General features: G+C 36.2%; 1 long non-coding RNA gene across 1 annotated transcript in view; it reads left to right on the top strand.

The window, feature by feature from the left end:
* Positions 1 to 15,000, top strand: part of LOC145270481 (uncharacterized) — a 42,096-nt gene that overhangs the window by 1,443 nt on the left and 25,653 nt on the right. The gene's annotated exons all lie outside the window — the stretch shown is intronic.

The raw sequence follows: 15,000 nt of genomic DNA, 5'->3' as shown, positions 1-15,000 counted from the left end.
TTGTTAGACAACTGAGCACAAACCTGCTTTTTCGGTATTTAATTGTTTTAATATTTTTAACAAATATTTTTCTGTCTACACTTACCTGTTATGTCGCTAGAGGATTACGTTTGGTTTTTACTGTTTTTCTTAATATTTTTGATTTCTGAATAGGGATCCATTTCTTTTATAAATTTTACATAAACTGAGCAGTGTCAGAAATTTCGTGAAAACTATTGAATAATTCCACCTGCTATCTTTCGAAGCTTATAACTCCTCGAAAAATGTAATTCAAGCCCTAATTTTTTTTTCAATTAAAGGAGCAAGGAACAAGGTTTCATTAAAAAAAGCAAAAAAAAAAAAAAGAAAATAAACAAACAAATGTGTTTTTTTTAGAAAAGGTTTTAAACTTAGGAATTTACAGGTAAATTTCTAAAAACACTACTTTTTTTTGTTTTAAATTTGAATATATTATTTATTGATCTTTTATCTTCAATTTGTGATATATAAAACTTTGCTACATAAATTATTTACTTTTTAATAGAAACTTGAAAATGGGGGGGGGGCGTGAATAAAAAAAAACGCTTGTCTAAAATATTATATTCGGTTGATTGGAAAGAACATAAAATTTCACATTGACCCTGAAAATATCGTAAAAATAGAATCAATAGAAAAATTTTGATAGATTTTTAAAGTTTAAAAATTGAAAAATACTGAACTCGTAACATTCAATTAATTTCATTACTGTTTTTTAAAAAATAAAAACAATAATATTTCTATTACTTTTATACAACTTTAATAGTTTATTTTGAAAGTATAATCTACAAGGAAAATAAACAACCCACCTTTAAAAGAGAAATTACGAGTTTTTTTTATATTTTATTTGCAGTTTCGTGTTAGGGGTGTCAAAAATTCCTACAAAAATTCTGATACACCTAAATTCTGATACACAATGATAATCCTGAAAATCTTTAAAACCTTAGAAAGAAGTTCTAAATTTAATGTTGTTTATTAAAATAGAAAATTTGGAGACAATTAAAAATAGAAAAAACAAAATTCATAAATACCTTATTGAGTTTCATCAGAAACTTTGTTTTAAAGTTCGTCAGTACATATGTGGGCAAGTTGCTGTATTTTGGCCACGAATGGTTGGAATAATTATTTATAGTTTATTTTAAATTTAAAAACGCTGGGTTAATGAGATGTCAAACTGTCTCATTAGTGGAGATTAATTTTAAAATCCAAGGGAGATAACTGTTATTTTTTGAAAAATAAAATAAAATGAAAATTTTTTAATGATCTTGTTGCGGGATTGGTGTTATAAAACCCACCTTTAAAAGAGAAATTACGAGTTTTTTTATATTTTATTTGCAGTTTCGTGTTAGGGGTGTCAAAAATTCTGATACACCTATAAACCGGGGTCATATTTGGGAGAGAGACATATATCGGGTACATTTTAAAGAGAGACGGGTATATGTAATACAATTGTTGTATATTGTAATTATATTGGAGGAGATGATATATTAAAACGTGTCATGAGTTATCTAGTGGATGTAAGATATTGTTCTTTTAACAGACAGATAATAAACGTATAAATCGTATGTATGTTGTTTAGCCAGGGGACATGATATTGACGTGTAAATTGAATCATGTTGTATCAGACTTATCACACGGGATATTTTTACAGTTCATATGTAAGAATAATAATTTTTTTTTTTTTTTTTTTACACAGTGATCACCACTTATCAAGGCCCGGAAGCCACTCAGGGATAAGGGTTATTGCAAGTACATTACGTTAGTGAGGAGATTTGCTGAAATGTTTACTTAAGGGGGCGGTTCATTAGGAATTTGATAACATTGGACTTGAAGACAACCAAGTTGTAGTCCGGAGGGAAGCAGGCAGACGGAACAGAGTTCCACAGGCGTGCAGTTCTAAGAAAGAAGCTTTGTTCATGGAAACTGCGTTTTGATTAATATATGCTTCATACCTTTTTTCTTGAAGAGTTCTTCTGTATCTTCCCGCTGCTCCGTGACGAACCATGAAGCGATCAGCACCATCCAATTGAGACATCGGTTCTTATTTGTGAAACCATAAAACAACTCTTTATATTTTTATAATATAAATTTATTACAGTTGTCTCAAATGGTTTTCACAGGATCTGCAGTTCGTCTACATTTTCTATTCTTACAGCCAGCTCCTAGCTGTCTGTCCACCCCTGTCTAGTCGTCTGTCTGCTTATGTCGTCAATTCTCAACTCTCTGAATCTCTCCAAAACTAACTACATCACGTGTTCTCTTACGTCACCTAATTACGTGTATCAGTCCAACTAATGTCCACATCTAGTTATTTGTTTATCCAAACCCCAAAATAATGTTTACATCTATTTTCGATTTTTTAAATTTTATTTTATTTTTTTTTATTACATTTTCACCCAAAACAAGGCACATTGCCACTTTGGTGTAGGGGGCTACTATCAGGGTCAGCAACTACTGGGGCACTATGTTGGGATTTGGGCAGCAAGATGTCGGGTCACGTTACACTTGAACTTCTGCATGTCAGTACAGTTAGGGAAGCAGGGATCTGGAATGGAATTCCAGAGTCTAGCGGTTCTGGGGAAGAAACTACTGGAGTAGAAAGATCTTTTACATCTAGGGATCTCTACTGTGTGGGGTAGGATTTAGCTGCCTGTCGGGTTTGTCGAGGGTGTCTACGTCGTGGTGGCACAAGTGCTTGCAGTTCGTCAGAGCATTCATCATTAAAATACTTGTAGAACAGGCAGAGGGATACAACGTTTCATCGATGGGACAGAGACTGAAGCTTAGATGCCAGTTGAGGGCCTATCAGGTTGGCGACTCTCTTTTGAACCTTGTCAAGGAGCGAGAGACTAGCAGCAGATGCACCAGCCCAAATGTGACAACAATACTCCATACGTGGGCGAATGGTGGCCTTATAGAGGTACAAGATACTTTCAGGTGTCAGTAGTTTTCTAGCACGGTAGAGAGAGCCTACCTTCTTCGCAGCGGCCCTAGCAATGTTTTCAATATAATTGTTCCAACTCGTGTTTCCTGTGAACATTAGGCCAAGCAGTTTGAAAGATGTACTTTCAGACAGGGAGTCACTGGCCATTGCTATTGGTGGCAGAGAAGGTTTCTTGTAATTATTGAAGAAACCAGTTTAGTCTTAGCAGCATTGAATGTGACTATCCATTTTTGTCCCCATTCTACTACAGATTGGAGGCCATCCTCTAGTGTTTTTGCCATTTCTTTAGTTATGTGTTCATTTGTTTTCCTAAGAAGGATTTAATTATGTTAAGTATTCTACCAGTGATACCGTATGATTTAATTTCCCTGAGGAGACCCTCATGTCATACTCTGTCAAAAGCCTTACATATATCGAGCTACCGCTATGCCTTTCCCTGCTTTGTTCAATGAATGGTATATACGTTCAGAGATTACAGTGAGGATGTCTGCTGTGGAACGGGCTTGTCTAAATCCATATTGTTTGTCAGTCAGAAGTTTAGTATCTGTAAGATGCCGGACTAGAGCATGGTTAATTATGGTCTCAAATATTTTGGCGAAAAGTGGGAGGAGGCTAATGGGGCGATAATTTGATGGGTCATTCCTTTCGCCAGAATTCTTGAATACTGGTACCACAGAAGCAGTTTTCCAACAGCCCGAAAAGCATGATTCATTAAGGCATTTGTTGTAGAGTTTGGAGAGAACTGGGGCTACTTCGGTTGAGCACTTTTTTAATAGCCCAGCTGGGATGAGATCAGGTCCACATGCTTTTGAAGTGTCAAGGTTTTTTATGACAGCATGTACCTGAGCAGGAGTGATTTTTAGATCGTCTAGCGTGGCGTCTGTCTGCAAAGGAAAGTCAGGCAGGGTGTGGTTGAAAGGGTCCAGTGTGGAGTGTGAGGCAAACCAGCTGGCAAGCATATTAGCCTTGTCAGTTGCTGAGCAAACAACCTCGTGATTGTTGGTTCGTGGGGGAATTGTTGATTTTCCATTATTTACTACACTGTTGTAGATTTTCCAGAAGTCGCGAGTTCCTAGTTTTTGTGCTTCGATGTGTTTTTTAGTGGTTTCAGTAAATTCTCTCTTGGCTGTCGCTATTTCTTTCTTAACGTTATTTCTAGCTTCTATATACTTCTGTTTGTTTGAACTGGACTTATGTCGGTTAAATCTGTGGTATGCATGCTGTCTTTGAGCAATGGCATTTGCACAAGTTGAAGTAAACCATTGGGGAGTGTGGGGCTTGCTATAACATTTCCGCATGGGAACATGTGCTTCAATTGTTGTTTTGAATCATTCAGTTGTCTCGTTTGCGTATTGTTCAGCAGGAAGAGAAAAAATATTTCCCCATGGGCATCTCTGATAAGATCTCTGATGGCTTCCCAGTCAGCCTTTTTATAATATCTCGTTGTTTTGAGCACTGGCTCTTCAGTTTTGGGTCTAGAGTTTAGGGAGATTTCGACCATTATCACTGCATGATCAGCGTTTGTGATAGGGAGGGAGATATAGCGAAGCTATGTGTTGTGCTGCCCGCTGCATCTGTGTGAGTAGAGAATCCAAGCCAGTTTTTGTGGTGAACATTAAAGTCACCAAATACATGTACTTGTGCACTAATGTCGAGGGAGAGTGCTGTGTCTATGCTGTCAGAGACTTTGTTTATTATGGTGCAGTCCTGGGTCGAGGGAGAGCGGTAGAGAAAATAAAAGTAGCTAATGTTATGTTGTATGTTTAGTCTAAAGCACATAAAGGCTTGATCGTCCGTTTCTAGGTTTGTTTCTCTAGTCAGGGGGAAGGTGTTACGAATGTAGACTCCAAGTCCGTGCATATGTCTGCCAGTCCTTACGGCAGAGTGGGAGATAGCCAGGCATGTTAAAGTAGTTAGAGGGGATGGAGGAGTGTAGGTTAGTCTCGCTTAGTGCTAAGATTCCGGGGTATTTGTTAGAAGAAATGCTTCAACATCAGCTAAATTAGTTCTAAGCCCATTTATTCAAAGACGAAATAATACGCGGATAAATTAATTTTATTAGCTATCTCTTAACGTTATTCATCTGAAAATAGCTGAGAATTGAACTTAGATGAGCTTTTGAACAAATACCGATGAGACCAACTAGAAACTTCAATCTTTGTGTGGTTAGGTGTATCAGAAATTTCGTGAAAAATATTGAATAATTCCACCCCTATCTTTCCAAACTTATAACTGCTCGAAAAATGTAATTCAAGCCCTAATTTTTTTTCAATTAAAGGAGCATTTTTGATTAAAAAAACAACGTAGTTTAAAAAACCCGTTTTAAACTTATTTTTATATATACAGCATATATATATATATATATATATATATATATATATATATATATATATATATATATATAACACTTTAGTGAGTAAATTAATCATTTACTTTTTTATAGACATTTCAAAATGGGAGGCGTGAATTAATTCGACCCCTGTCTTTCCAAGCTAATAACTACTCGAAAAATGTAATTCAACCCTATTTTTTTTTAATTAGAGGAGCAAGGACCAAGGTTTCATTAAAAAAACAAAAACAAAACAAAAACAAACAACATGGTTTGTTAAAAAAAAGGGTTTTAAACTTCGGACTTTACAGGTAAATTTGTAAAAAAACACTGCTTTTTTGTTTTAAATTTGAATATATTATTTATTGACCTTTTCTCTTCAATTTGTGATATATAAAACTTTGGTGAGCAAATTAATTATTTACGTTTTAATAGGGATTTCAAAATGGGGGGGGGCGTGAATAAAAAAAACGTTTGTCTAAAATATTATATTCGGTTTATTGGAAAGAGCATAAAATTTCACATTGACCCTGAAAATATCGTAAAAATAGAATCAATAGAAAAATTTTGATAGATTTTAAAGTTTAAAAATTGAAAAATATTGAGTTCGGAAAATTCATTACTGTTTTTTAAAAAAATATATTTCTATTACTTTTAAAACAACTTTAATATTTTATTTTGGAAGTATAATCCATAAAGAAAATAAACAACCCACGTTTTCTCAAAAAATGTTTATCTAATGTATTATCTCATGTTATTTTTAAGCAAATAATGTCTATCATAAACACAATACTATACACATAGTTTCGAAAAAGTTGTCACAAAACAAATATATAACAAATAAATGTAATCAAAGGCAAGATAAGTTACTTTTCTACCCAACTGGATATATTTTTTAGTGTTTATATTATATGTAGCATGTTTATTCAGCTCGAAAAACATACAGTGTTTACTGATGTATTGGAAAATTTAAAATGGCGGTCGACTCTCTCTCTCTCTCTCTCTCTCTCTCTCTCTGAGACGGTAAGTTTGGGAAAATGACTTATAAATAAAAAAAAACAGTCAAAATACTATTAAAAACCCGAAAAATATATGTCAGCCTATGTCACGGTAACATATATTGAGCTAGTTTCTAACAGTATTTTGTCTAGTTTTTTATTTATAACTCATTTTCCTAAACTTACCGACTCAAAGAGAGAGTCGGCCGCCATTTAAAATTTTCCAATACATTGGTATACACTGTATGTTTTTCGAGCTGAATAAACATGTTACATATAATATAAACACTAAAAAATATTTGGTAGAAAAGTAACTTATCTTGCCTTTGATTACATTTATTTGTTATATATTTTTTTTGTGACAACTTTTTCGAATCTATGTGTACAGTAAAACAAACCCGAAATATTCAGTTTCGTAAATTTTTATACGAAGATTATTTGGATTATTCAGCCGGTGATTTTGTTTACTTTATCGCCATCATCTAAATTGAAAATAAAGATGTTCGCTTCTTGTCTTCTTCATAAAATCATCTTTTAATCTGATTGGTCATTTTTTTCTTCGAGAGTGACCTGCCCTTTCTTTTTTTTTTTAGGGGGGGATTTCACTTTATTTAAAATAAAGGAAACCAGATGAGAAAATTATTAAAAAAGATTTTTTTTTTCTTCAATGTGCATTAATATTACGCTTTTCTCGAAACTTATTTTACCGAATCTGTACAAATGTAAAAAATAAATATTTGTTTTGTTCAAATCTTGTTTAATAATTTTTTCGTTTGTTTTATTTTATTTTAAATAAAAGGAAAATTCCACAACCACCCCACCCTCAATTGAAGGAAAAAAAAAATTCTGTTTAATAATTTTTTTCGTTTAAGTGAAAATCCGTCTCCTCCCCCACCTCCAAAAGAAAGGGCAGGTGACTCTCAAAGAAAAAATTGACCAATCAGATTAAAAGATGATTTTATGAATGGACTTTTTTATTTTCAATTTAGATGATGGTGATAAAGTAAAAATAACCGGCTTCGATATTTTGTTCTATGCTTACAATGGTTATTTTTTTGATAATAAAAAAAAATACTTGTAAATAATTGCTGTTATCTCATATGAATAAGACACAGCACAAATACTAACTTGAATGATTATTTTATTTTTAAGTTAACACTGCGAAGCATTGGTAAGATACATTATGTAGCAGTTTTTATAAACGCGTGCATACTGGACTTAGTCGCATGAACTCTCTGACTGTAGTAGTTATAAAGGACACCCACACCTACCATCGTCTCTCTGGACGATAGCCGGCGGTGGGGGACGAGTCAGCAAGCAGGACCACCCGGCGAGAAGAAGGCCAAAGAATCAGAATTGTCTCTTTTTCACTGTAGGGAAAGGAAGGTTTAATATAATGCAAAAGGGAATGGTAGTATTAATTTTGCTTTTGTGGCCTAAATCTTTGATCAGTACATACTATTTAGCACAAAATAATTTGTTTAACAATAGTGCCGACCCTCAAAAAATTCTCTGGAATTTGTAACGCTAAAATTGGATTCAACCGGTATCTTTTATGTGTTGAATTAATTTTAAAAATAAAATATATGAAGCTATAAAAATTGTTGTTTTGAATTAGTCAAGCTACTGTTAACATCCAAGATGCCCGAATAATCCAAATAATCTTCATATAAAAATTTACGAAACTGAATATTTCGGGTTTGTTTTACTGTACACATAGATTCGAAAAAGTTGTCACAAAACAAACTTCAAAAATCTATCAAAATTTTTCTATTGATTCTATTTTTACGATATTTTCAGGGTCAATGTGAAATTTTATGTTCTTTCCAATAAACCGAATATAATATTTTAGACAAACGTTTTTTTTATTCACGCCCCCCCATTTTGAAATGCCTATTAAAAAGTAAATAATTAATTTGCTCACCAAAGTTTTATATATCACAAATTGAAGATAACAGATCAATAAATAATATATTCAAATTTAAAACAAAAAAAGTAGTGGTTTTTTTTTTTTAGAAATTTACCTGTAAAGTCCGAAGTTTAAAACCTTTTTTTTTTTTAACAAATAATTCCTTTAACAATAGTGCCAATCCTAAAAAAATTCTCTGGAATTTGTAACGCTAAAATTGGATTCAACCCATTTGTTAGCAAAAAGTTGCCAATTTCATATTGTAATCATGTGATTATAGTTTATTTTTGGCTCAAATCTATTTTTGCCATTTGGTTGACTTCACCGTTTGTGCTATTCCGTTTTCGGTGAGGCAAAGATAAGTGGGTCCAGCAGACGAGCCTCGTTCTGACATTCAGAAAATTTAGGTTAACAACCGGTGAAGCTACTGAACAGTAACCCTTTTGAATGAAGATGGATATAAACAATGTTTTTAAATTAATTTCTTCAGTTTGCTTAAAAACAAAGGTACTAGTGCAGAGAGTGATCCGGACGTAAATAATGACGTTATTATTTAAAAAGCCATTCTTAACATGGGGAGGGGGTTGTTTTGTACATATTCTATACTTCAACCTTACAATTGAATAAAAAACATATAAAACTTTAATTAAACTTGGAAAAAAGATTTTAAAAATAGCGCGGATCACTCTCTGCACTAGCACAAAAACAAAATAGAAACATATATAAACAAAATATTTTAGAGAATAATCTCTTAATTTAAAAAAAAAATCGATTGTAAAGAATTTTTTTTTTAATTATTGAAAAATATTGCAAAGTGTTTACATAACTGGTTCTTTGGGATAATAGGGGCGCCTGAAAGCGCTTTTTTTGTCCTTTTTTTTTTTAAAGTTTGAAACACAAGTAGTGGCTAGTTAACTTAAAACAACAAGGGCGCATCATGGCGGAAATTCTTCAGGGTTTAAATGTATTGTAATGCGTTTATGGTGGTCGAAAAACGTTTTTCAGTTGTCATATTATTTCCTATTTACTTGCCTCTCCATGAGGGCAGAGTTAGACACAAACTAGTGAAACATAATAAATACATGGAAATATAAAAGAAATAATTGCAACCAAAGGCAAGATAAGTCAACGTAAAAAGGAAAAAACACATATCCAAGGAAATAGAAGAAACACTAGAGGATGACCTCCAATCTGTAGTGGAATGGGGACAAAAGTGGATGGTCACATTCAATGCTGCACAAAACTAAACTTGTTTCCTTCAATAACTACAAGAAACCTTCTCTACCACCAATAGCAATGGCCAAGAACACATTGCCTGAAAGTACTTCTTTTAAACTCCTCGGCCTAATGTTTACACGGAATATAAACTGGAATAGATACATTGAGAGCATTGCCAAGGCTGCTGCAAGGAAGGTTGGTTCCATCTACCGTGCTAGAAAACTACTTACACCTGACAGTATCCTATACCTCTATAAGGCCACCATTCGCCCATGTATGGAGTACTATTGTCACATCTGGGCTGGTGCATCTGCTGCTTGTCTCTCGCTCCTGAACAGGGTTCAAAGGGGAGTCGCCAACCTGATAGGTCCTGAACTGTCATCTATGCTTCAGCGTCTGTCCCATCGACGGGATGTTGCATCCCTCTGCCTGTTCTACAAATATTTTAATGGTGAATGCTCTGACGAACTGCAAACACTTGTACCTCCCCGACGTAACTACCCCCGACAAACCCGACAAGCTACTAAGTCTCATCCCTTTACAGTAGAGATCCCTAGGTGCAAGAAAGCCTTTTACTCCAATAGTTTCTTCCCCAGAACTGCGGGTCTTTGGAACTCCCTTTCAGGATTCTGCTTTCCCAAGTGCAGTGATATGCAGAAGTTCAAGTGTAATGTTAACAAACATGTTTCTACTCATCTCCCTTCATAATGACCCCGCTAATTAAGTCCCTGATAGTAGCCCCCTGCTTCAAAGTGGCACTGTGCCTTGTTTGGGATGAAAATTGAAAAAAACAAAACAAAAAGCAGCAAAGTTCAAATGTTTGCATAAATCAGTTCAGCGAATGTTTTTTTTAAATAAAACAATTAGGACTAGTTACTTTACTTTCTATATCCATCATTCAAAGCGTCAATAATGGTAGAAGCACCGGTGTTACATGTCACGTGACCTTACTGTTCAGATTTTTCAGAACGAGGCTCATCTGCTGGACCTACTTATCTTTGCTTCACCCCGTTTTCTTATTTGAGTTGTTTATGTGAAAAATTTGGGTTTGGTTTACTGTACACATAGATTCGAAAAAGTTGTCAAAAAACAAATATATAACAAATAAATGTTATCAAAGGCAAGATAAGTTACTTTTCTACCCAACTGGATATGTTTTTAGTGTTTATATTATATGTAACATGTTTATTCAGCTCGAAAAACATACAGTGTTTACCGATGTATTGGAAAATTAAAAATGGCGGCCGACTCTCTCTCTCTCTCTCTTTCTCTCTCTCTCGCTCTCTCTCTCTCTGAGACGGTAAGTTTGGGAAAATGAGTTATAAATAAAAAACAAACAGTCAAAATACTGTTAAAAACCCGCCGAATATATGTAAATCTATGTCACGGTAACATATATTGAGCGAGTCTCTAACAGTATTTTGTCTGGTTTTTTATTTATAACTCATTTTCCTAAACTTACCGCCTCAAAGGGAGAGTCGGCCGCTATTTGAAATTTTCCAATACATCGGTAAACACTGTATGTTTTTGGAGCTGAATAAACATGTTACATTAAATACAAACACTAAAAACATATCCAGTTGGGTAGAAACTATGGAGAGTAGATAATACAGTGGATGTTTTATCGGCAGCTCCAGTAACTCTCGCTTCTCCTTTTTTGTCCCTCAGTCCTCATTCAATGAGTGATTTTTCTGACAAAGGGTGAAGAAAAAGCTGCTTAAAGGTCGGGATTACTTGGTGACCAGTAGTCTGAGATGTCGGAAATTTTTCTGTCTCTGTCTGTCCTTGTGGCCATGTCACTAGTAAGGGTGCTGGAGGTAAACGTTTTGTCTGGGCTGACGTTATCCGCCTGATAGTCAGGGACCCGAACCTTGGATTAACCACTAAGGAGGCTGTACTGGGACTGCTGTATTGCCATTTGGTGAGTGGATCTGGACGATGCAGTAGTCTCTGGTGGGGCCTCTCGATGCCATACTAGTGGGTAATTGTTACGGCTTTACCTTTTCGTGTGCTACAAAAAAGAATTTCCTGTCTTTTTCTCTCTTACTTTCCCTCTCTGTACTGCTCTAACCAAGTATGCCGACCTATTCCACAAATCCCAAAACCCCAACATGAAATATCTCCAGAATAAAAACTTGATTAAACCTAGAACTCCATCTTCCAACGTAGACCCCTACTACCAGGTCTCCTTCTCCAACATCAGGGGTCTATGTTCCAACCTTCCAGAGGTTGAAACCCAATTACAGGAGACGAAACCGAACATATTATTTCTAAGTGAAACTGGAATAGGGCCGACCACTTCCCTAGATGAGTTCATAATTAACGGATACTCTAACTTAACAGCTAAATCTGACCCCCAAGATCGCCATGGGCATGGAATATGTGCCTACATTAAGAATGGCTTCCGGTGTGGCAGGGATATCTCTAGAGAAGATCCTAATTTACCCTATATGTGCTTCAGGGTTGCACTTGCTAACACCACTGCATTTATATTTGCCCTCTATCGGCCCCACAACAGCGGAGTTACTATCTTTAAGAGCATATCTGAGAAAATAGACCACATACTGTCTGCACATCCCTCGGCTAACATCCACATCTGTGGTGACTTCAACGTCCATAACGTGGAATGGCTGACCCATTCAAATAAGACAGACGATGAGGGGAGGTTTTGTCATGATTTTGCTATTGCTTATGACCTCACTCAGATTGTCCGTGAGCACATCCGTGTGCCCGATACACCCGGTCAATATGCAAGCCCCTAGACCTTTTTCTCTCAACTTCCCCTGAGCTATGTTCATGTTCTGTTCTTGCTCCTCTACGATCCTCCGACCACTCCGTCGTATCAGTTAAGATAAAAACGAAATGTAAGAAGTCCCCAGATGTACCCCTCCACCGTACTGTATACCGATACTCTATGGCTGACTGGGATAGCTTCCGTACATTCATATCTGATTTACCTCTGCACTCCATGTTTAAAAAGGAAGTGTCCTCTATAGTTACAGATCTGACCGAATGGTTAATTGTAGGCATAGACCAATTCATACCATCTAAAAACTTCCAACAAAAACCTACCAGCCAGCCAGGGTTCTCCCCAGAATGTGCTGCTACTATCGCGCACAGAAATCGCTTTTTCCATAGCTACCAACGTAATAGATGTACTGAGACTAAAGCTGCTTTCAGGACTGCCAGCAACCACTGTAAAAGAGTAATAAAAATGCAAGAGAGCTATATGCCCAGTCTGTTAAATCCAAGGTAGCTGATCAGCGGCTTGTTTTGGCAAATAACAAATAGGATCCTGAACAGAAGTATGCGATCTATCCCAACCATTATCAATGGACCAGAGGTCATCTCGTCAGCGTCAGACAAGGCCAAACTATTTGCAAACAACTTTGCAGCTAATTCTACCCTATGCGACGAAGGCCATCAACTCCCCATATTTCCTCCTATAACACAGAACAAGCTAGGTAACATACAAATATCCGTGCATGAGGTCGCCAAGCTAATCAAGAACCTAGATTCCAGTAAAGCAACTGGCCCTGATGGCATCCCAATTATAGTGTTAAAAAAGCTTCAACTAGAACTCGCTCCCATACTTACGAAACTACTTAAGCGCTGCCTTAAGAAGAAGTGCTTTCTGACTCCCTGGAAGACCTCATCAGTTTGCCCTGTATTTAAAAATTCAGGTGATAAGTCATCTCCCTCTCAGTACAGACCAATAAGTCTCCTGTGTGTTATGAGTAAGTTGCTGGAATCCATATTAAATAGAGAAATAGTCAACCACCTCAGCAGGAACAACCTTCTTAGTGACACACAATATGGTTTCCGCTCTGCAAGATCTACCGCAGATGTGCTGACGGTTATATCCCACAGGATTAGTGAATCTCTTGACAAAGGCTTCCTTTATAGGGCAATTGCTCTTGACATATCAAAAGCCTTCAACAAGGTATGGCATAAGGGTCTACTTCACAAGATTTCCAGCTACGGTATAATTGGAAATGTTTTCTCAATCATTAAATCATTTCTCTCCGATAGGCTCATAAGAGTAGTGGTAGATGGACAAAAATCGGAGGCCTGCAATATAAATGCTGGAGTCCCTCAGGGGTCAATCCTGGGCCCAACTCTCTTCCTGATCTACATCAATGACCTCCCTAAGCACATACTTAAATAATTTGTTGACATCTATGCTGATGACACGACCACCTACGGCAACACATCAAAGGCTGTAAATGACAAAGTTCTCTCTGATTCTCTCTCCTCTGATCTCGAGCACGTGGTTCAGTGGGGGAAGACATGGCTGGTTACCTTAAATGCATCCAAAACCAAACTCCTATCCTTACATCATAAACGCTCTTATCCCCATCTGGCATCAATTGTGAGGGATGGCTCTCGTCTGGGTGAGGCCCCGTGTTTTGACAAGCTTCTGGGTTTGACCTTTACTCCTGATCTGAAATGGAACACGTACATCAAGTCTGTTGCCAAGGTCGCTGGAAAGATGGTGGGATCCTTCTACCGCTCCAGAAGATATCTTACTACTGATGCAATTCTCTATCTATATAAAAGCCAAGTACGTCCAAGGATGGAATACTGTTGCCATATCTGGGCAGGAGCTGCTAAAAACAGCCTATCCTGCCTTGACAGAGTACAAAATAGACTTCGTGGCTTTGTGGGGATGCCCTTTTCTCTACCCTGCAACCTCTCTCCTACAGAAGAGACGTTGCGAGCCTATCCTTGTTTTATCGTTATTTCCATGGCAGGTGCTCGTCTGAACTCCAATCTCTGGTCCCCCTCGCCAATCTTTCACGAAAAACACCCGTCTAGCTGTATCCACTGTGAAGAATTTTTCTCACTCTCTATATGTGCCTAAATCAAAACGTAGATTCCATGAACAAAGCTTCTTTCTTAGAACTGCACGCCGGTGGAACTCTGTTCCGTCTGCCTGCTTCCCACCGGACTACAACTTGGATGTGTTCAAGTCCAACGTTAACAAATTCCTAATGAACCGCCCCCTTAAGTAAACACTTCATCAAATCTCCACACTAACGTAATGTACTTGCAATAACCCTTATCCCTAAGTGGCTTCCGGGCCTTGATAAGTGGTGATCACTGTGTAAAAAAAAAAGAAAAAGAAAAGTAACTTATCTTGCCTTTGGTAACATTTATTTGTTCTATATTTTTTTTTGTGACAACTTTTTCGAATCTATGTGTACAGTAAAACAAACCCAAATTTTTGGAGCTGAATAAACATGTTACGTTAAATAAAAACACTAAAAACATATCCAGTTGGGTAGAAAAGTAACTTAACTTGCCTTTAATAACATTTATTTGTTATGTATTTGTTTTGCGGCAACTTTTTCGAATCTATGTGTACAGTAAAACAAACCCAAATTTTTGGAGCTGAATAAACATGTTACATTAAATAAAAACACTAAAAACATATCCAATTGGGTAGAAAAGTAACTTAACTTGCCTTTAATAACATTTATTTGTTATGTATTTGTTTTGCGGCAACTTTTTCGAATCTATGTGTACAGTAATACAAACCCAAAATTTTTGGAGCTGAATAAACATGTTACATTAAATATAAACA

Source organism: Euprymna scolopes, chromosome 46, assembly GCF_053919585.1.
Source record: "Euprymna scolopes isolate OS-2025 chromosome 46, ASM5391958v1, whole genome shotgun sequence".
Taxonomy (NCBI): Eukaryota; Metazoa; Mollusca; class Cephalopoda; order Sepiida; family Sepiolidae; genus Euprymna; species Euprymna scolopes.
Note: the sequence above shows the minus strand (reverse complement) of the source record. Positions and strands in the feature narration are given on the sequence as shown.